The 14,726-nt window shown below is 33.9% G+C and overlaps 1 protein-coding gene across 2 annotated transcripts in view; it reads right to left on the bottom strand.

Moving 5' to 3' along the window:
• LOC121372597 (four-jointed box protein 1-like) overlaps nucleotides 1-14,311 on the bottom strand; it is a 42,395-nt gene extending 28,084 nt beyond the window's left edge. For both annotated transcript variants that reach the window (XM_041499007.1, XM_041499005.1), the window contains exon 1: nucleotides 13,485-14,311. The gene's annotated coding sequence lies outside the window, so the exon portion shown is untranslated. The remainder of the gene's footprint in view (nucleotides 1-13,484) is intronic.
• Nucleotides 14,312-14,726: the final 415 nt, after the last annotated feature.

Below are 14,726 nucleotides of genomic sequence, written 5' to 3'. Positions count from 1 at the left end.
GGTGATTTTAAAATAAGGTTGTGTCTTCTTGAAATACTTCACGAAGACATATACCAGTTTGCATAGAACAAAAATAAAACTTAATTTAATTGATAAACACAAAACTTCTTCTTCATTGAAATAACTAACTAACTAAATAAATAAATAAATAAATAAACAAACAAACAAATAAATAAATGAAATAAATAACTAAATGAATAAATAAATAAATCCACCTATTTTATTAGGATGATTTTATACCTTTGTTTCATGTTTCTGTGAAAACATTCTCTGTTAAGAGTATATACTACACTAGCGAAGTTGTAAATTAGCCTTGCTTGAATTATATCTAACTACTCCTAGTACTAGAAGAGGAAAAAGAAGAACAACAAGAACAACAAGAAAAAAAGAGAAGAAAAAGCAAAACGTGGGTGTCCTCTTGCCAACTTCGGTAGGTTTATTTTTATGGATTTTGTTTCAATTATTGTATAAAGGAGAGATGAAAAGTAGTATTAGAACGTATTGATCAATACGGAAAACACAACTGGACGCAAGTCTTACAAATTGGAAGGTAGGAAGCCTATGACGTACTAAACAGACAAATGCTGTCTGCACACGGAACAGAACTAGAGCTAGAACTAATACCTATTGAATGAAAACCTTTAGACTGACTCCAAGTAACACTTGCATCTTTGACAGTGACAAACACACACCACTTACGCACACACTACAACTAGGCGGGCATTAGAAGACCACGAGCCTGTCATACGTGTTATTGATTCCGTGTCAATGTTGTTTGTTGCCTCCTTGAAAAGAGATGTTTTCATTTAACGACCTGGTTAGAATGAGAAACGACGATAAAACTGTTGTCCCTTGTCATACACATCTGATTTCGTCAACCCGACACTGTCAGTAGCGGGCTACTGCTTATAGGCGAAAAATCACTTATTCGTGGCTTGTAGTATTGCGTAGGTCTATTATATCTACTACACAATGATGTGTTGGGATTCAGGGCAGGGGCATATTGAGCTGCTTATGAATTTTGACTTCAAAATGCTATTTATCGTTAAGATCATAAACTTAAATTCATGAATATGAACAACCGAGCAAAATTTAACTAGGACATCTAGCCAAGTTCGTGAATTTAGACTTGATCTATCATTAACTTAGACCAACTGGCAGAGCCTAACTAGATCATCTTGCCAATTTTATGATCATGAATTTAGACTTTACCTATCATGCATTTCAAATTACACTATCAGAACTCAACCAGGACACCTAGCCAAATTCATGAATTTAAACTTGACCGATCATGAACTTAGACTAACTAGAAAAACCTAACTAGAACATCTAGACGAGCTCCAGGATTTAGAATTAAAAACACTAAACATAAACGTTGATATTCGAGAAGACATTTAGAACCACATTCGTGAATCTGTACCAATTTGGACCACATTACAATACTAGCCACAAAATCATTGTCTCGGAGTGAAAAGACTCTGGAATTACAGCGACATCAGCTTTGAGACCAAGTTATTGTCAAACAAGAATGTTGGGATCACATATTCTGACGCAGAAAGCTCATATCTTACACCCATGACAATAAAAAGCCCTAGCCATTAAAAAGAAGCATTCGTCATTTCATTACGATTCTTATGTGACGACCCATTAGCTAGACACCGCTGTGGTCAATGCTGAGTTCCCTCAAATAAACCAAGACCACATCCTGCAATTCCGACAGACACCCGTGACTGCCATCTTATCTCATACGGCGTTGTCATTGACAACGTACAATTGTCATGCTGCTGTTGAAGGGGATCGCTGTGCTGGGCGTCGTGCATCTTGTCCTGTTGTCGACGACGTCATCCAAACAACGAGAAGAACTGTATTTTTATAAGCAATAAATATTTCTGTCCCCAGAGCTATTCCCGTTTAGAGTTCAGAAAGAGTGAACGCGATCCCACTTCAAAGCAGAGCCATAATAACATAAAGCGACCCCTGCTGGTATTTCCCGTCAAAGTGTCACACTAATGTCCAGGAATAAAAATAGTTCAGTGTGATGGCAACTTTATTGTTTTCTTTACGGGTGATACGACTTTCGCACTTACTGCCAGTCTAATGGCTATGTGGAATATATTAAATAACGAAGCCTATTAGCATATACTGCATATGTCACGACCGTAAAGTGGAAGAGAAACCTATAAAATATTCTAGATGAATAGTTCTAATTAATGGGCATTAGAGATAAAATTTATGTACATTTGTAAGTAGATTAATGGGTTCTTTATAGCATATACAGAGGTGTACAGATCTTCATAAAGGGAAATATACAAACGGTTTATTTTAATAATATGTTAGGGAAACGAAATATTAATTTCTAATTGTCTGTATAAACGATGCTGGCAACACCTGGGACATGGGATCCTGTTTTTTTAACTATAACTAAGGAACAAATCTCATTACGTTATCTATACATCTGAACAAAAAGTTCTGTACTTTATGAACAAAACATATAATTCAGTTCTATAGTCCTTCCCACAGAGAACGTCTTGTTTTGATACTATGGTATTTAAAACATGTTATTTATTTCTAAACCGATTGTTTTCTAAATATTGGGGAAAAAAACAATTTGTTAATTCCAAAACACTTTTACTTTTCGTCTTACGTCATACATAACTGAAATTATTTACAAAAAAACACATTTTTTAGGAGAATGGTACGGACTATAGATATGGTACAACAAAACGATAAAGGTAAGAATAATTATAAAAATTAAATTTAATCTTGTATATCAGATACATAAAGCTGAAAAAGCAGGTTATATTTATTTCAAAACCAGAATGTGTTTTGGCATGCTGATTCCCATAGTTTACACTATAATGTACGAAATTCTGTACAGACGTTTAGCACATACCACAAGGCACGAAATTCGGTTCAGACGACTAGAATATAATATAAGGCACGACATTCGGTACAGGAGTTTAGAATATACTATAAAGCACAAAATGTCTGTACAGAAATTTAGAATATGGTATAAGACACAAAACTCGCAATCTGATTAAAATCAGCTCCATCGGTAACAATTATAGACCACAGTAAGTCTGATTTCAATCAGATTGCAAAATTCGGTACAGACGTTTAAACTACACTATATCACGAAACCCGGTACAGACAAATCCCGTCATGTAAACTATGAGTCTATCATTGATAGGATGTTATGTGTTTATATAATAATTAGCTGCACCTGACTATAACTCAAGGACAGCAAATAATAAATCACAAAAGTGTATTGTTCGATTGGTCTGTACTTGAACTCAAATTACAGGCCAGAGCTAAGCATCATTGAATAATAAATCACATGTTTTGGTGAGTTACCTAGACAACTGAATGTGGACAAGCGGTATTAAAATTAAGCCTGCACTGGTGAAATTTCCGTAATTGATTTTTTATAGAATAATTGTTTTCTATATTATAAAGAAAAATGCATTAACTGTAGCAGGTGCTACTAGAAAATTTGTATTTAAAACCTTCATTAATGAGACAAATGTAATATTAACAAGAAGATTAAAAATCACAGAATGCATAACAATAGTTTCATAATATTATACCAAGAAAATGTCGTATTCATGACACCGAGCGCTCGCGGAAGTTAGGCCTCCTGAACACAACACAGATGTTTGTTAAAACAATGTACAATTTCCGGTGATTTTGTTACAAAGAGAACTAAACATGATAAAATTATAATAGACTTATTATGTAAGAAGACACGTGGTTTCTATAGAAATATGGGTTACGCGATAAAGGCCACGTCTGTCTTGATTCTTGAAATAAACTGGGGACAGCTGAGAAAGAATCAGGTGTCGGGCTTATAAAACGTTTAAAGTCCTGTCAAAAGAGTTTGGCAAAGCTTCCAGACTTTAACGAAATACAATCTGTGTGACGACACCATGGCATTAAAGTCGTAGATTTACGTTTACGTGTAAACTAGACTTACGATGTTTTGTGAATATATGGGTCCAGGTCTTGTTCAGTTCTTGAGTCTATACCTTTATATTTTAAATGCATGGGATCCAGACACAGTAACAGCATTTTCCTCCAATTAGAAAATGGGCACTTCTAACGAAAATAGTATTAATTACAACCATAAGGATAAAAACGAATGAACAGATAGTTGCCATGGGAATTTTGATAGCATATGATGAAAATGGCACAGACAGTTCTGGCTAGTTGGGACCGTGTGTGAGTGGGGTGTGGGTGGCGGGGTGGGGGGCTATGCTGTCCACTTGAAGATAAAAACGTACGTTTGTTGTGCCCTATACTATACATAAATAAAGATAAAAAATCTCGCTTGCGTCCCTTTCACTGAATACTGTGCCCCCCACTAGATATTGTGCTCCCCTTCCACTCCAGATATCGCTCTTACGGACCTGCAGACACAACAGAAACAGGACTAGGTCATACGAAAACTGGACGCAGAGTCCAGATGTCGAGGGTTCAAGGTGTAAAACGTGTTTGATTGTTGTTCTGTGAGTTGTGACGGACAGTGTTGGGTGGGGATTGAGTCTCACTGGTGATAAAGACGAGGTCCAATTCAGTCCCAGCTGAGAGTTTCCCACGTAAGAACCCGACTACATTGTTAGCGATTACACCCGAACACTATCGTGACGAAATTAACATATCTGCGCTTTAAAGTTTGTTGTAGTTATTTAATAAACGTAATATATACTGTCAGTGTCTATGAGAAAATGCATATAAAGGTTTAAAGAAAGAAGAAATGTTTTTAACGACACACTCAACACTTTTTTCTAAGGACCACACAGATAATAAGAGAAGAAACACGCTCCCACCAATGCATGGACTACATGCACCATCCCACATTCAGGGCAGTACATACCACGGCCTTTTATACAACCGTAGCTTACATTACAAATGAGGTGTCTGTTAACAACTATTCCTTGTGCGAGTTTTGATCTATTTTGTGAATGTGCATGCGCGTGTACATGCGCGTGCGTGAGTTTTAACGTATATCCGTGCGCGTGTTTTAAAAATAATGGATACGTCAATGTCGCATGCGTTATAAAGAAAACAAAAAATCATGCACAAAAGAGTATTGAAATAAGTATTCTCCGATACATTATCCAAGTCATATTTGTGTTTTAAAAAGAGAACAATAACAAAAGCAACACGACCAACAAGCTGTGTCGGGCCGGGACGCTCGGACAATGGATGAGCGGACAAGTGTAACAACACTGTGGGCTAGATTCCGTGAATCGATGTATATGAATCAAGCTGACCCCTGGCCGCCCGTGGCTTGTGTTAAAAAACTCAGAGGTCTTCCAGTCCGAACTACCTTCGCCTCACAATGACCACAATGAACGGCCGACCGTCTGGTCGGGTTTTAATCCCGTGAGAAGGGTTAAACTCCACCGTGGTGTCTGACAGCGCCAATATCGCTAGGTTGCTGTTGTTGTTATTGTTGTCCGTGGAGCACTTTAATACGTAGAAACCTGCATTGGACACACAGGTGGAGTACAAAGCAATCAGAAAGCAGATACCATATAAAGGACATCATATGTGTCAGAAAAACAAAAATAGTGCTTGTTAAGATATATAATAAGGAAGAGAGAGAGAGAGAGTGAGAGAGAGAGTGAGAGAGAGAGAGAGAGAGAGAGAGAGAGAGAGAGAGAGAGAGAGAGAGAGAGAGAGAGAGAGAGAGAGAGAGAGAGAGAGAGAGAGAGAACAAAAACAAAATAGAGAAGTCAAATAAAATACGAGAAAAGAAAAACAGATTGTAGATGAAATAAAGAAATAAACAAATAAGGAATCCACAAACGGAGGAAGGAAGAGAAATTAGGAACGTAATAATTATGGTAATTCAGGAAGTGGTCTTTCACTCTTTGACCATTTTGTTTGAAGGTCGTAAAAGACTAACTGCAGCTACACATTTCTCTGAATGAAAAACCACGAGAAAGGCCTCGCTGTCACGGCCCTGTCAGAGAGGAATTTATCACCCAGTTTTATGTCCCACTGGAGCAAGAAAAGTAACTTATTAATCACGGCGTCTCAATGCTCGGCGAAACGCGAACACACACGAGTTTAAAGTGAACGTATTTTATCGGCTAATAATATACCAAAGTTCTTAATGACAGAATTAGGGCCCATAAACCAACTCAAACACCCTTACACTCCTGACTTCTGACAAAAGAAAGGATGAAACCCGGCTGACGGAGTAGCACGCGGCTTGACGGACATTTTACTGCCCGGATGACCAGTACAGGTGTCAGCGGCCTTTGATGTGTGCGGCCAGGTAGGAAACCGTCCGTCACGTGACGGGTTACGTAGCATATAGACTCCGTTAGAGTGTTTGGTTTACAAATAAAATAATCCTTTGTTCGGCCGCTTTATTTCTAAATCCCTCTTTTCGAGAGTGTGTATAGCCCTCATGATACACTTGCACACGAATACTAAAGTTTAGTTCAAAACTGCAATGTTCTCGGTCAAATAGAGTTTATAATAAACAGCTTAGAAACTATATACAATATCTGCTATGAAATGTGATGATTTTATTTATTTATTTATGTAAATAATTATTTATTAATTATTCATTAGTTGTTTTTTATGTACGTATTGTTCATTATTTTAATTATTATAAATATTTTAATTTGTTATGTAATAGCAAGTATTATTTTATTTATACTTTATATTTATTTTCAAAAGCTTGGCAAAAACGATAATTTGATTTATATAAAAACCAAAAGGTTTTCTTTTTCTTGAAACAAAGGTAAGATGAAAAACTACTATCTTACAAGTTAGCTTGTCGGTAAGTTAAATTGGATATGTCTTTATGTTTTTAATAAATATCACACATACATGCTAAAATTAGCTTACAATATTTGATTGTTTCGTCAACGACTGAAATATATAAATGATTGCCCATTTGTTAAAAGTTTTTTAAATCAATTTTTATTTTCATCAGTCAATTATCGTATCACACATGAGTAATAATTATATTGTTCTTATTTTACTTCATTTAAAAGAAATTCCTTATATTAAATTTATATGTATGAATAATATTTGCTTTGAGTATAAGAGCAGACTACAAAGTTGTATCTTAACTGTTGGTATTTTGTAACGTTGTAATGAAACATAAGCAAAATGTCTTATCTATTATTATTATTATAGATGTATTTAGAAACATAAAACGTGGGGTAAACTGATCGCGAGTCGCACAGCTTGATGAAAACATTATAGATCACATCTAGTGTATTATCGTTGATGCATTAAACGATCAATATACAATAGCTGGTATTTTTAGACTTCATTTTATCTCCAACAATGTTTTTAAAAAGTTCTTTATAAGAAACAAAATATGATTCAAAATATAACACTTTGAAAAGTCGACTGTGACTCGAATACATTTGCTTGTAATTCGAATCTTGTTCACATCTACAGTAAAATAAATACCTACGTTGTTAATCAAACTATGTCCATAAAAGTATCTAAATAAATAATGAAATGAACTACCTAATGGTTGTAGACAACGAATGTTCTTTTTACTTAAAGATGTCCCTGCCTTGGCGGTGTTTGGAAGGAATAAAACTTAGACATTGAGTCTGACATTAACATGACCAAACGATAAAAGTGAACTGTCCGACTTCAAATTAATGACATTTTCAAACAAAATTAAAGGAGGTATATATAAATTATATGTACAAACATCTCCAAAATAAATACTATGTTCGTGCAAAATATTTATTTAGCGATGTATTCATTTCCAAATTAAAATAGGAGATAAAAAAACAAAACTTTAATGTTCTCCCTCGTATTCAAAAGTGCAGCTGTGGTTGCTTTTAGCTGGTGTTAAATAAAAACACTGCAATTATTTAACTGTGAAACGACCGATAAATCGTTCTATAGCTAATCTTTATAATTTATTTATTCTTTAATACCTGTGATAGCGTAACACCACAGAAATCAGCTTCAAAGTTGCCCGACTTACGATCAGTTTACCCTTCAAGGTAATTTAGCATATCTCTGTCTGTCATTCTAACTGTCCTAATATGTTCATAGTAGCCCAAACTCGATTTCCCTCTAAATAATTTCGTACTTACGAACAAAAATATGCAACAGCAAATAACATTAAATTTGAACTACTACAAATATTAAGATGATAAGAAAGAGTGTTTGGTTAAAAGCGCTATTTTTGAAAGAAACATATTTTAAGGGCAGGATAAAGTCTTGACAAATTTCAAAATGAAAATGACTCAGACTTAATACTTGATTATGAATGGAAAATATTTAATTTTAAAACAATTTATGAAAAAAAACCCCAGTAAAATTAATACTTGCAGACATTCGCTATTGAGATACGCACTAGTTTAATCTGAGGGGTGAAAGATATCACGTCCCTATTTTCAAGCCATTCCTTTGACAGTCCAATGGTTTTGGAGATAAATGTCATTAAGTCATAGAAATTACTTGTATATGTTAAAAATAAACTATCGTTTAAGACACTTAATCGTCTTTAACGGTGCGATTTCTACCCGAGTAGTCTTTGAAACAAAATTTGACACTCCTCCACATTTTGAGAAGTACAATTTTTAACTCTCTTTGGTTTAAAACAAAAAAAGAAGTTTGTATTTGTATACTTGGTACTGTCTGTATTAATATTTAAAAACAAATTGCTAATACTTTATTCTACGTATACTATACAACAGAAGACAACCCACAATATTTATTTAATAAACAGAAAAGACAATCATAAAAAAGGTCATTCAGATTTTTAGTTGTGTAAAGATGCCAGTATATGCTGTATTACATGTAATTAAAATTCATATGTATCTGGCCCTAGTGAATAATAAACCTTTGTATACAAATTAGGCCATGGCGAGTTATGGACTTCTGTATGTGAACAAAATACAATATGCCTGCTGTGATAAAAACAAAATCAATAATTTTAATTTCGTAAAATACAATTTGTTCAACCCACACCATGGATTAGATTACGTTGACATCAAAAGTGACAGCTATTTATTTTAAGGCGTTATTATCTCAGACTATCCATAAGACAGTATTGCGAAGTATGCTCTCTCTCTCTCTTGACGTTTCAGCATTAGACCTTTATGAAAATTACAAATGTATTGACTCTTACATAAAAACAGATTTTGCTATTTATATTGTAGAACTTCAAAACATAATTATGCACTTCCAACACGTTTGTAATTTGATAGAGCTCCATGGCTGAAATCCAAGAACGAGATGTGACTTTACCTTTATTTGATATTTTTATCCCTGTGGATTTACTTTGTAGGATTACGAAGTGATCAAAATATTACCAAAAATGTTCTTAGATAAACAAAAAGTTTTTATTTGAAAAATACAAAAGTAGATGGTGGTTGTAGGTTATTTACGACAATAGTTGAATTTATTGTTTATTAATACATGAAAGTGATTTTTTAAAATATTTTTAAAATTATTATTATTATAGAAGAACTCATTACTGTTATTGCAATCTTTACTGATATCTGAATCCGGAGCCATACTTAGCGATTTACCCTCCTCCCCCCTCCACCCACAAACACCCGGAATGTATGAAAAAGTGTCTCATTTCTTTAAGCGTCATTTTTATTTAAATAATGGATACCATATATTCCTGTCTGATTCTTTTGTCACTGTCGATCCTCAAAATATATTTTTTTTTAACCGATGAAGATCCTTTTTTTTTCTTCTTTTTTTTTGTGATTGTCGAATACCAATATATTTTTATTTAACTTGTGATAACCCTAAATGTTTTTTTAATAATTTTGTCCTTGTCAATCTCCAATATACTTTTATTTGACTGGAGAAGTCCCTATATTCTGTTTGTATCTTTTGTCTCTGTCGATATCCAATATATTTTTGGTTAGATAGCCTACGACCCAGGAATCGTTGAAAATTGTTTTTGAAACAAAAAAATATATATTTTTACAAAAACACATTGCAATATTGCATTAATTCATTACAGTATTTAATCAATCAATCAGGTGACGTGAGAAGTGTAAAAGAGGCGCAAATGGGCGCTATAATCGTGTTAGAGGTCACACTGCTGGATACAGTTGGAGACAGACCAAGCACGTCAACACAACTCGTGTGTGTATTTGCGGAACGCTGGACGAGTGCAGAATGTTTGTGTTTACAAACTCTCTCCGTCAACATAGCCTGATCCTCCACACACAAACCCGTGACGTCACCGGCTCATTCTACACGTGTTACCACAGACCTCCACGCTAACAGGGCAAGTCGTAATAATACTTATAATCTTCTCAGTTTGTTTGTTTGTTATTTTATTTAGTTGTTTGTTTGTTTTATTTTTTATTATTTTTGTTTGTTTGTTTGTTTGTTTGTTTATTTTTATTTTATTTTATTTTATTTTATTTTATTTTATTGTATTTAAATATTTTGTTTGAGCTCTACAAATTAGCAAAATTCTATATTAACTTAAGCAATCTAGTTTGTGCCATTTTGATTTAATATACATTGTATTTAGTTATTTGTCATCTATTTAAATCCAAGAGCATCACAAAACACACACGAAATATTAAGATATTTTTAAATTTAATTGCTATTAACAGAAATTATATTACCTGAATAAAAGAAATTGAAAGAAAAAAAAACACACCACAAAGAACTTTTAAAAAGAAAAACAGGAAAGAAAGAAAAGAAATTCTATACTATGATTAACTGTTATTGTATAATTTAAGTATTACCTCAATGAAACAAATAGAAATAAAGGAAAGAGACAAAACACTTTTAAAGAGAAAGAAAAAAAGAACAAAATCCATTTTATGGTAAGTATTTTGTAATGTTGCTATTATATTTGTAAATGAAATGAATAGATTTACTTGTAAAGATATTACAAGATATATCATGATGAGTTCGAATAATACTGACACCAATAGAACAAAATAGATTAAGGATGAAGTAATAAATCTGCCAGGAAACAACCGATTACAATGAAAAAAGATGGGATAAAAGTAATCACAAGAAACAGTGAATAATACTGGGGGCTTTTTCACCACAAATCTCAACACATAAATAAACCCACACAAAAAATCCTCACGTTTCATAGAATATGATAAATAAATAAATATTTATAAATAAATAAATAAATAAATAAATAAATACATAAATAAATAAATACAAAAACAATCTGTAATCTTTACATGTCATGGTTAATATATAATTATAATTAAATGACGAGCACACTATTTTTGATTAATATTTGTAGGCCTACTTTTGTATGTGAAATAAAAAATATTGCAGTATTTGACACAATATCTTCTTCAAACTGCTGTTAAATAACATCTACAATGTCACATAACTGAGTCTTTATGCGGACGTAAATTAATATGGATACATATTAATAAACTATTTAATTATTATTATAAGATGAACATTTACTCTACCAATATGTGGGAATAACTGAATAAATCGGTGTAAACAAATAGAATGCGCAGAAATCTCTCTTTGCTCTGAAACTTATATTATATTAAAGGGACATTCCTGAGTTTGCTGAAATTTTAAAGATGTTATCGACTAACAGAGACTTTTTAATGATTGTAATTACATATCAAATATATTTTTCATCATAAAATATTAGTGTCTGTATGTTAAACGTGTTTCTGATCGTTCTAATATTTGTACTAGGTTAAATTTAATTTAATTTCCTAAAATAAAATTTGAAGACAAAATCCAGTGTGGGCTTCTTACAAATATTAAGACGATCAGAAACACATTGAATATACAGACACTGATATTCTAAACAAGAAAATATATTTAATATGTAGGTTTAATCGTAGAAATATTTTATTAGTCGGAAACATCTTATAATGCAGAAAACTCGGGAATGTCTCTTTAATTAATTTGTTTTATAAGTATCAACTAAAGAAAAAAAATATTGATAGCATAGGTATGATAACTATTATATATTATATTCCAATATTAAAATACAGGTAATCATATACAAACATCTATTTGATGACATTTGATGGAAAGTGGTTATTACGAATACAAATACATGTATTTATAAAACAAAATTATAATGTTGTACTCTTTCACTGGCGAGACTAAATTTAAAAATAAAATAATAAAATCCAAATAAACCAACAACAGTGTATCAAAGTTCTGAAGAGCACGCGTACTATACATACATATCTCGTTGAAAAAATAAATTGTAACCTTATATGCAGACAGCCACACATTTTTACAAGATTAGTCGGCGGAGTGACGGGTTTGCTAGCATCGGCCTACACAACGCCACGATGGCCACGGTGTCACACAAGATGTCAGACATGAAGGATCTGTTTCGACTATTGTTTGGTAATAAATGGGAAAATAATTGCACTGCTTGAACTACCGATGCGTTCAGTACTAACTGTTACAAATTTGAATACTGTATTTTGCCAAATCAGACAATGTGGGGTTACTGCTAAACATGTCAGCTGTTTTTTGGTACAGTAACAGACACCCCAAGAGTTAAATAACACTGTTTAAACACGCCTCAAACAATGAGTAACAGACACCCAAGAGTTAAATAACACTGTTTAAACACGCCTCAAACAATGAGTCAATCGAGACGTCAAAATGTAGCTTTTGGGCATTTTTAATTGTTTATATGCTAAAAATGTGTGTTGTATATTCATGTGCATTAATTTTATAAAACACACACACACACACACACGCACACCCACACACACACACACACACACACACATTATAAACACACACACACACACATTACAAACACTACACTACTTGGACATTGAAGTACGTTTTTCAAGTAATAGAAATATATTTAATAGGCCTAAATGAAATTTAAAAAACCCAATAAAACAGCTTAACATGAACAATAAAAAAAAATTCTTGAGTTTGCTTGTCAGTTGCATTTTAAATCGGCCAACGTTCTATAAAAAAGATAGAGTGTGAATTGTACGTGTTTTAAAGACATGAGTGTGTGCTATTAGCTCGCCGTGATAATACTGCAATGTGTCACGCACATCACTGGTGTTTCTAGATTATAGACTACACACATACACCACCCACAACTGGAATTACCGGGGGAGGGGGTAGGAGCAACTGTCTCCTAAAAATACGAAAACACGATTTTTAGTAACCTTTTGTCGAGCTGCAAAATACTTAATATTATTGGTCCATGTTTGTTTTTAACTGCCCATATTATTATTTTTACTCCCTAGTTATTGTAGGTTAGGACTGGACCTATTATTTGTACCTAAATCACAGGTAACTGACATCTGCGCATTCGTTACACTATCCGAGTATGGGCTTTGAGAATAGTGACAGTGGCACTGCTATCAACCACAAAGCTAAAACATCATCAGCTGCTATAGAGTTGTCACTACAGTACCGTCCTATCTGTTGTCAACACGGTTAGAGAGAAGGACAACCACCAACACTTACAACAATGTTTAATAACTGTACGGTAGGAGTGAACGCCGAAACCGTCTTACCTTAACACATTTTGAAAAGAAGGAAATCCGAGGGACACCCAGCGGTGAATCAAGTCACAAACACGTCAGTCACACTGTCCTGTTCACAACACTCCAGTCTCTTCTGATATAACACACAGGTAACCAGCCAGGTACTGCCGCTAGAGGGCCGAGCGAGCGTCACAGCGAAGACACATTGGTCGGCAGTATCGGCGGAGAATAGCGCTCGCCTTAGTGTTGCTAATATATAGAATGAGAGACGGACTGAGTCGGGGTTTCCCGATACTGGGACGGATAATGACGAAAGGATACCCCGTGTGATGGTGATCTTATCAGTGATTGAGATAAAGTCTCGTTGTAGGTCAAGTTATTGTGAGCGAGAGACACGTGTCCGATACGGTTAGGAGCAAACCACAAAGTTCTTGATAATAACAGTAGACCAGGATCAATAGAAACTGTGTGCGCTACAGTTATCTCATAACGAGCGTCCTAGAACACTATTCTTTATCGACTGTGCCAACAGAACCTTATTGTAGCGTTAAGATAATTGTTTTTCTGACGGCAGCTCATAACGTTTTCTTTCTCAGAACATACAATCTGTATTAATAAAGAGAATCAGAGTGCCTTTTTATGATCTCATTAATAACATATGATAACATACAGCCTGTTCCAATCACTATAATCAAACTGCTAACAGTAAATTAATCAGCTGACACGATGTTACATCCACTGAAAGTGCAATCACATATGTCCTGGGCTCATCATTCGAGCTTCCCCGTGGGATAATAAGGCTATGGATTGTTACTATACTGATGGAAAGAAATAAAGGATCACACAGATAGCAACAACACATAATGACTGCATCAAAAATCAATTCATATTGTCAGAAATTGACTGGGAACATATAGGCAGCACATTCAACACTACAAACATTCAATCCCACATTACAACTTGGCAAGAAATACAGACATTACTACGCTAGTTATGAATTAAATTTGGTCTACAATTTGATGTGTTTCCATCAGTGTATTTTAATTTTAAAAAGGAGAGAAACATTAAAAAGGTAATACCATTTTAATATCAAACCCAAATTGGGTTTTGCTTACGTAAGCCTAACACAACAGCATTCTAGAACGTACACACTGGCTACATAACCCTGATGATTTCGCTAACAGTATATCATAACATCAAAGTATAAGTTTATCAACAAACAGAAAATTATGATTATGGTTTTCTTTTCATTATATCTAATTTTGCACACTA

Source organism: Gigantopelta aegis, chromosome 4 (assembly GCF_016097555.1).
Source record: "Gigantopelta aegis isolate Gae_Host chromosome 4, Gae_host_genome, whole genome shotgun sequence".
NCBI lineage: Eukaryota > Metazoa > Mollusca > Gastropoda > Neomphalida > Peltospiridae > Gigantopelta > Gigantopelta aegis.
This window is presented reverse-complemented; position numbering and strand designations above follow the sequence as displayed.